The sequence below is a fragment of the Silene latifolia genome, chromosome 10 (assembly GCF_048544455.1).
Source record: "Silene latifolia isolate original U9 population chromosome 10, ASM4854445v1, whole genome shotgun sequence".
In the NCBI taxonomy this organism is placed as follows: Eukaryota; Viridiplantae; Streptophyta; class Magnoliopsida; order Caryophyllales; family Caryophyllaceae; genus Silene; species Silene latifolia.
In genome coordinates this window covers 147653409-147661677 of record NC_133535.1, presented here as the reverse complement: position 1 = coordinate 147661677, position 8269 = coordinate 147653409, and the positions used below count along the sequence as shown (strand labels likewise).

Sequence of the window (8269 nt, the reverse complement as noted above, 5' to 3'; positions counted from 1 at the left end):
TTGTGTATGCATTAACTTCCCCAAACCAAATAAGACACTATTGCTAATGTCAAAGCATGGGTATAGTTCATGCACACACTATGCTATATGCATGAAATTAGATTGTCATTTTGGATTTTCAAAAATGGGAACAATAAAGAACACCTCAATGGTACCGAGGTGTGAGTCCTTTGATGTTGCTAGGACTAAACCAACAATGATCAAAATGAAATAAAATACAAAGAGATATAGACATACCATGGGAGTGTAGGAGTCTCCAAGGCTAGTCTTCCATCATGCTATCATCATCACCACTTCCCTCATGAGAAGTGGTCACATTGCCACTTTCCTTGGCACTTTCTTCATCACTTTCTTCATCATCATCTTCACCATCTCCTTCACCATCTCCACTTGCTTCTTCCTCAATGTTATCATCAAATTCTTCACCATTTCCAACAACCTCATTGTCTTCCACCACGTCCCTAGATGCACCCGGAAATAAGGCTTCTTTATCCGCCCAACTAGGCAAAGGACAAGATGGATCAAGGAGTCCTTGCCTAGCTAGATGTAAGAGGGGAGGATATTGAGCCAAATAAGCATTCTTCCGATCTTCATAAGCTTGCTTGTGCATGGCTTGCATAAGAAGAGTGACATAGTCTTTTCCAATTTCAACTCCTTGCGGTTTGAACTCTTCATATTCAAAGGGGTAAGGTGGTATAACAATGGAAGAGGAGGGAGTTTCATGATCACCCTTTTGTTGTTGAATGATGTACTCAGCTTCCTTGGATAGGGGAAGTAAATAGTTGGTCCGGTGGACACTAAGACGGCAAATCTTTGCGGGTAAAGTGAATGATCGAGCCTCACTAGTAAGCCACCCAAATTTGGTGTCAAGGGGATTGTGAGCAACCCACTTAGACTTGTTAATCATGGTGGACATATCAATAAGATGGCCACCTTCCTTTGCCTTGTACTTGCTATCCTTATTGAAATTAGGATCAAAGTGCTTGGCTAGGATCGTGACAAGGCCGCCATTAACAATAACGGTTTGACCCTTCTTCCCACTATCTACATGGAGCCATCTATCAACTAATAGCCTCAAAATTGTAAGGCTTGGTGTGAATTCTTCCAATATTCAAAGTTGATTCAAGGAGAATAAAATCGAGTCCCGTGAAATGATTGGTGTCTTTCCTAGCAATTATGGTATTTCCCACAACTTTGTGCCATACTCTTATGCCCGGATGATGGACCAAAAGAGAACGACAAGCATGAAAATCTTCAAATCTCTTCCCGGAGATTGCCTCCCAAAGAGGCTCGGGGTCATACTTACCATATTGCCTATAATATTTATGTTCATCGCTAAGACCCAAAATTTTACCCAATTCCGGAAAGGTAATGCGTCTACTAGTGTTAGCTAGACGAAACTCAATATTTTCCCTATTCTCAACTTTTGTCACTTTTAAAGAACTTAAGAATTCCAAGACAAGGGAGGGGTATGTTACTTCCTTCATTTCAAACAATTTCTTCAAACCCATGGCATTGAAAAAGACTCTTGTTTGTTCAAGAACACCTAACTTCTCTAAAGCATCTTGACATATGAATTTGGTGGATTGGATTTGTTTCATAGCAAACTTGACAAATGTATTTCTATGGGTATCGGAGATGAAAGTTACCTCCGGATAATGTAAGAGTTGATCGATTACCGGAGTAGAAGGTGATGCTCCCATAGAAATTTGTTGTTGTTGCACTTCCAAGCTTGGTGTTGCTACCACCATTGCCAAAGCTTTCTTTGTTTGTAGAGCTTTTTGCCTTTGAGAGAGAGCCTTTGCTTTTGGTGCCTTTGTTGCTCCCTTTGTTCTTGCCATTTGATGAACTAACCAAGTAAAGAGTCAAAAATCTTCAATTTGTAGAATGCCCAAATCGATTTGGAAGTGAAAGGCTTTGCCTTTATGAAATCAAAAATCGACTCAAAGGTGAAGATTTTGTGCTTGGTTCTGATTGTTATTGAAGATGGAGTGATTGATTTGTAGTTTGAAGGATGGTTTGATTTGATTTTGGTGAGTTTTGTTGAGGGTTTTTGTTTTTGAGATGGAGAGGATGAGGGTTTTGTTGTTATGGGTAGTGTTTATGAATGAATGAATGAATGAAGGTGGGATGGGTATTTAAAGAGCTCGACATTTTCAAAACGCGGGGACAATCCGTGCGGATTGGGCGCAATCCGTGCGGATTCTTCAGCTTCAAAATTTCAAAAATCTCGCCTAGAGACGGGCGGATTCTGGGGAATCCGCTCGGATTCTTCCGAGATGGGACGGGCGGATTTCTGTCAGGACGGACGGATTTCTATCCAGATATTTTTCCTTGTTTTTCTTCAGCTGTAAGACGGGCGGATTGTTCACAAGACGGACGGATTCTGGGAGACGGGCGTCTTTCCGTAAATCCGCTCGGATTCTTCAACGAGTCCGAGAATTTTGCAATTTCGGCTCGGCCCAAGACGGGCGTTTTCTCGCAGGACGCTCGGATCTTCTTCGAGACGGGCGGATTGTCGGGAATCCGCTCGGATTGGTCCTTGTGTACACGGATTCAGTTCCATCCGTGCACAAACGCATTCCCTTATCATTCTTTCTTTCTTTCTTTCAAATCTTGTGTTCTTCATTGTGGGGGCACTACTAAGGCATGAATAGCCTAGGCAATTGCCATCCCCACACTAAGGTAAAGCACTACACATCAATTAAAATTGTTAATCCCTCCCTCACTTCTCTCTTTTCATGACAATTATTTTGATCAAAGTAAATAAAATCCAAAAATGACAAAAATGCAATACAAAAATTGAAAAGCAAGTTAGGGAGTTAGAAATATTTACAAGTGGTGGTTTAGGGAGGACTCCACCAAACTCTCATTCTTGATGAGATGTCAAGGGGGCATGTTCAAGGTGTTGTTGATGTTGCTCAACACCTTGAAGAAGTAATCAAAAGCTTGTTCATTGTTGTGGTAGAGGTCCTCAATAGACCGTGGCTCTTGTTGTTGATCATGATCGATGGCATGCCCAATGTAGGGATTAAAAATCCCTTCAAACTCGTCGTCCCAAAGACCACAAACTTCATTGAGTTGATCATTGAAAATCTCTTGCTTAGATGGAGACAACTCTCCCAATTTCTTCTCTTGGCCAATGAGGCCATCATCTTCTTCCTTGGTTGATTTTGATGAGCTTTGCAAGCTCTCTTTGTCACAATTCACTTGCTCTTTGAATGGAGCATCTTCAATTTTCTTCCTCCATTGGAGTTCCGATTTCCTCCTTTCATCTTTCCGGCTATAATGATCAATCATGAAACATGGCTCATGCAAACGAGGAGCTCTCATGGTCTTGTCAAGATTAAAAGTTATGCTTTCATCTCCCACTTCTAGAGTGAGCTCTCCATGTTTCACATCAATCACCGCACCCGCGGTGTGTAGGAAAGGTCTTCCTAAGATGATTGGAATGTTGGAATCTTCCTCCATATCAACAATGACAAAGTCTACCGGGATGAAAAACTTCCCAATTCGCACGGGGACATCTTCCCATATCCCTAATGGTGTCTTCGTCGATCTATCGGCCATTTGAAGAGTGATATTGGTGCACTTAAGCTCTCCCATTCCCAACCTTTTACTTACCGAGTATGGCATGACACTCACACTAGCCCCTAGATCACATAAGGCTTTGTTGATCGTTGTGTCGCCAATGGTACACGGTATTGAGAAGCTTCCCGGATCCTTTAACTTTGGAGGTGAACTCCCTTGAAGTATCGCACTACTCACCTTAGTGAAAGCGATAGTCTCAAGTTTCCGGATCGACTTCTTCTTTGTGAGGATATCTTTCATGTACTTTGCATAGGCCGGAACGTGATTGATTAATTCCGTGAAAGGAATTGAGACTTCTAAGTTCTTCACAATTTCCATGAACTTTCCAAGTTGATCATCAAATTTGGGCTTGGCTTGACGACTTGGAAAAGGAAGTCTAACCACAATGGGCTCCTTCTCTTTGGCTTTGTCTTCATTTTTCTTTGAACTTTCTTCTTTCGATGATTCCCCTTCTTTGGGACCTTGCACAACAACTTCATTCTCACTAGCTTTCACAACTTCATCCTCAACTTGCTCCTTCGGTGCTTCATATCTTGTACCACTTCTCAAGTGAATGGCACTAACTGTTTCATGTCTAGGGGGATTACCTTGAGGTGGTAATTGCCCCTTTTGTCTTTGTGAACTTGAAGATGCTAGTTGAGTCAATTGTGTTTCCAACATCTTGGTGTGAGCTAGAATGTTGTTGATGGTGGTGTCTTTTGCTTGGCTATCCTTTTGCATTTGGGTGAAAAATTCTTGTTGATTCTTTTGCATTTGGAGGACCGCTTTTTGGACATCAAAACCTTGGTCATTTTGGTGATTGTATGGATTTTGATTTTGGTAGCCTTGGTTTTGATTGAAAAAGGGTCTTTGATTTTGATTTCTCATGGGTGGTGGAGTGTATGTTGTTTGAGGGTTTTGAACGTTTTGGCTTTTGTATGAGAGATTTGGATGGAACTTGGTGTTTTCATTGTAAAAATTTGAATAAGGGGTACCACTTTTGTAAGCTTGGAAAGCATTAACTTGTTCGGTTGTTCCCCTACATTCACTTGAGTCATGACCCAAGGTTCCACAATTCTCACATATCCCGCTTGGGATTGATGAGGATGCCGTCATGGCATTGACATGGTGCTTTGATGTTTTTGATTTTTCCTCAAGCCTAGCCATAGCTTGTTCAAACTTCAAGTTGATTGTGTCAATGTGAGCACTAAGTTGAGCACCTAATTGAGTCACGGTGTCCACTTCATACTTTCCTCCTCTAGTAGCCTTGCGAGGCCTACTATATTGTGAATTATGGACCGCCATTTCCTCAATTTTGTTCCATGTTTGATTGTCATCAACTTCGGTGAACATTCCATTTGATCCCATATTGAGAATGTTCCTTGAATCTTCATATAAACCATTCCAAAATTGTTGCACTAAAAACCATTCGCTAAGTCCATGGTGAGGACATGAGCGACAAATACCTTTGAACCGCTCCCAAGCTTCATACAAAGATTCTTCATCCCTTTGCTTAAAACCCGTAATTTGAGCTCTTAGCATGTTAGTCTTTTCCGGTGGGTAGAATTTTTTGTAGAAAGCTAGAGCTAGCTTCTTCCAAGAATCTATTCCAAGGGTGGCCTTATCAAGGCCCTTCAACCATTGCTTTGCGGTGCCGATTAACGAAAAAGGAAATAAGACCCATCTTATTTGGTCTTGAGTCACGCCCGTTTGAGAGATAGCTTCACAATAATCGCAAAAGGTTTCCATATGAGAATGAGGGTCCTCACTAGGCATTCCCCCGAATTGGCTCCTCTCAACTAGTTGGATGAAGGCGGACTTGGCAATAAAGTTTCCGGTGAGATGTTGTGGGGTAGGAGTACCATTTGGTAGATCCTCCTCAGTGGGTATAGAGTGTGACGAGAATTTAGGCATTGTAGGTGGATTTTGTGTGGTATTGTTTAATGGGTTCTCTTCTCCTTCTATTGCGAAAGGATTGACAAACTCACTAGTGGGTTGAATAACTTCACCAACACCTCCCAAATTCCTCCTAACAAGTCTCCTATTAGTCGTCAAGGTTCTTTCGATTTCACGGTCAAAAGGTAACAAATTTCTTTGTAACCTTCTAGACATGCAAAATATCAAACAACTTGAAAACAATTAGAACAAACCTTGAGGAGTTTTATTTCCCCAAGGTGAAAAAGACACAACTAATAACAATAAAAGAAAACTTAAATCAATTAAACACCGTCCCCGGCAACGGCGCCATTTTTGATCGGAGCCATTTGGTATTCACAATTAAGCATATGTGGTCGTTGGTCAATGGTCGATACAAAACACAATTTATACTCCACGAGCAACTCTACAATTAGTAAAGAGGCAAGTAAAGGTCGGATCCCAAGGGACGGGTATTGAAATGAAGATTCTATTGTAACTAGTGGTGTCTAGGGGTGTCACAAATTGGGTTGATGTAGAAGGTTACTAAACTAAAATAACAATGAAAATAAACTAGCAAGATGAATAAAATAAGGGGTGTAAACAATTGATTAAAAGCACTAGGGTGTCATGGGTTCATAGGGGATTCATGGGATATGATCATACAAACATGTTCTCAAATTATAAGCAAGCAATTATTGTTGTGATGGATTGAGTTGGGGTATATCTTACAATCCTAGGAAAGTTTGGGTCCCGGAGCCGAATCGATTAGATTGTACAACACCTACAAGTCGACTTAATCTTTCCTACTCAACACATGCATGGTCTAACAAGACTCGAGTTGGGTTATGTCTTACAAGTCAAGTTGAAAGGATAGAAGATGATAGTAAATGCAAGGATTCATAGGCTTAGCATTTCATCAAATATAACATGTGCATGTATTAAGATCAAAACAAGCAAGCAAATAAGATATGAAAGCATATTAATTTAAGCATGAATCATTCCCCATGTTGGTTTCCCCTAATCACCCATTAAACCCTAGCTAAGAGACTACTCACTCATTATCATATTGATCATGCTAGAAAGGTTGTCAATCATACTAACATAATGAAACATGATGAATAAATGAAAGTAATTAGCAATAATTAAAAAGGGATTAAGAGATTATACCTACTAATGATTCCAATAATAAAGATGCAAAGAATAATAGAAGAACTTGATGATTGATGGAAGGTTGTCAATCTCCCAATAAACCCAATAATCTTCTAATTACCCAAAATAAATGAAGAACAAGAGAGAGATTAAAGAACTAAAACTTGAATTAAAACTTGATTAATATTTGATTACAATATTGAAGAGAGATTTGATTGATATTAACTACTCTAATTATTGATAAGAAGAACATGCTCCTCTAATTAGACTAATGGGGTATTTATAGTGAAAATTAGGGAGGATGCATTAGGGTTAACTAAGGGCTAAATTAGTAATTACACTTTTTAAGTTGAGCAAGGAGACTCCGGTATTGTCCGAGAGAAGGGCTTCTCTTATCGTGGCTTGAAGAACGAAAACGTCTTTGCATCGCAATCCGTGCGGATGGGAGTCGGGACGGCCGGATCTGGGTGGAGAATCCGAGCGGATTCTTGGTCAAGACGCTCGGATTGGCGACGGGGAATCCGAGCGGATTCCTTTGAGGGACGCTCGGATTGTGCTTGGCGGACGGACGGATTGTGTACAATCCGTTCGGATTGTCTGGCAGCAGTTTTTCTTCTTCTTTTCTTCATGAATTCCTTGGGGATTTCCTTGGGGACTCAAGGATCCTTTTCTCAACAATGTCCTTCTACTATAATATGTACAAAGGCCTTCTAGTCTTGTCTCTTCTTGATGCTTGGTCATTGAATACAATCAATTTAGCCTCGTTTTGCCATGAAAATGCAAGATTCTTACTCCTTTCCTACCAAGGGATCAAAATCTCAAAGAATATGCAAAACAAAGAACTAAAGATAAGAAATGACCCAAATAGGCACTAAAAAGCATGGAAACAATGGTAATTCGGGGGCAAAATATGCGCCAATTATGGTCGCATCAAGGTACAAGCAACACAACCCAGCAGCAAAGGCACTCAGGCCATCATATATACAAATGTACAAGCAAACTGGGGGCTTGCGCCCCAAACCAAGTCCAAAGTCCAAGCAAACTGGGGGCTTGCGCCCCAAACAAAGTCCAAAAACGTTCAAAATCAGATGTCCAAATGTACAAGTCTACAAAACTACGCAGAACTACTGCTGGGCACCCTCCAACTCAGCAACCCTCGCCGTAAGAGCAACAATCTCGGCGTCCCGAAACTCGAGCTCCCTCGACAAGCGAGCTGTCTCCTCCCGAGACTGGGCCAACTCTCGCTCCAGCTCACGACTAACCTATAAACAGAAGCAAATTGGCTGATGTCAATCAACTCAAACAAAACTGAAAATCAAAAATCAAAAGAAATCAAATGAGGTTCATACCTGACGACCTCGACCACCGACGAGTGCCTCGATGGCGGTAGCTCGTAGCCGGTTGGCCACCCTCTATAGCGCCACGAACCGAGATGGCGCGACCTGCATTTCAAAAGAAATTCTCAGTAAAGTGAACAAGTTCAATCAAATGTGTTCTCACACGAAAGGTATATAAACTGGAGGCTCACCCTCCGAATCGATCTTGCCGATCGTCTAGGCGGCAAAGATCCGTCACGGCCTACGTCAAAGTCACGCAACTCGGAGATCGTCGTCCTCCCAGTCGCGTCAGTGTA

At 41.3% G+C, this 8269-nt stretch overlaps 1 non-coding gene across 1 annotated transcript; it reads left to right on the top strand.

The window, feature by feature from the left end:
- The first annotated feature begins 5005 nt into the window (after positions 1–5005).
- LOC141610035 (small nucleolar RNA R71) lies at positions 5006–5112 on the top strand. Its single transcript, XR_012527930.1, has one exon. It is a non-coding gene; the product is annotated as a small nucleolar RNA R71 (small nucleolar RNA).
- The last annotated feature ends 3157 nt before the right edge of the window (positions 5113–8269 follow it).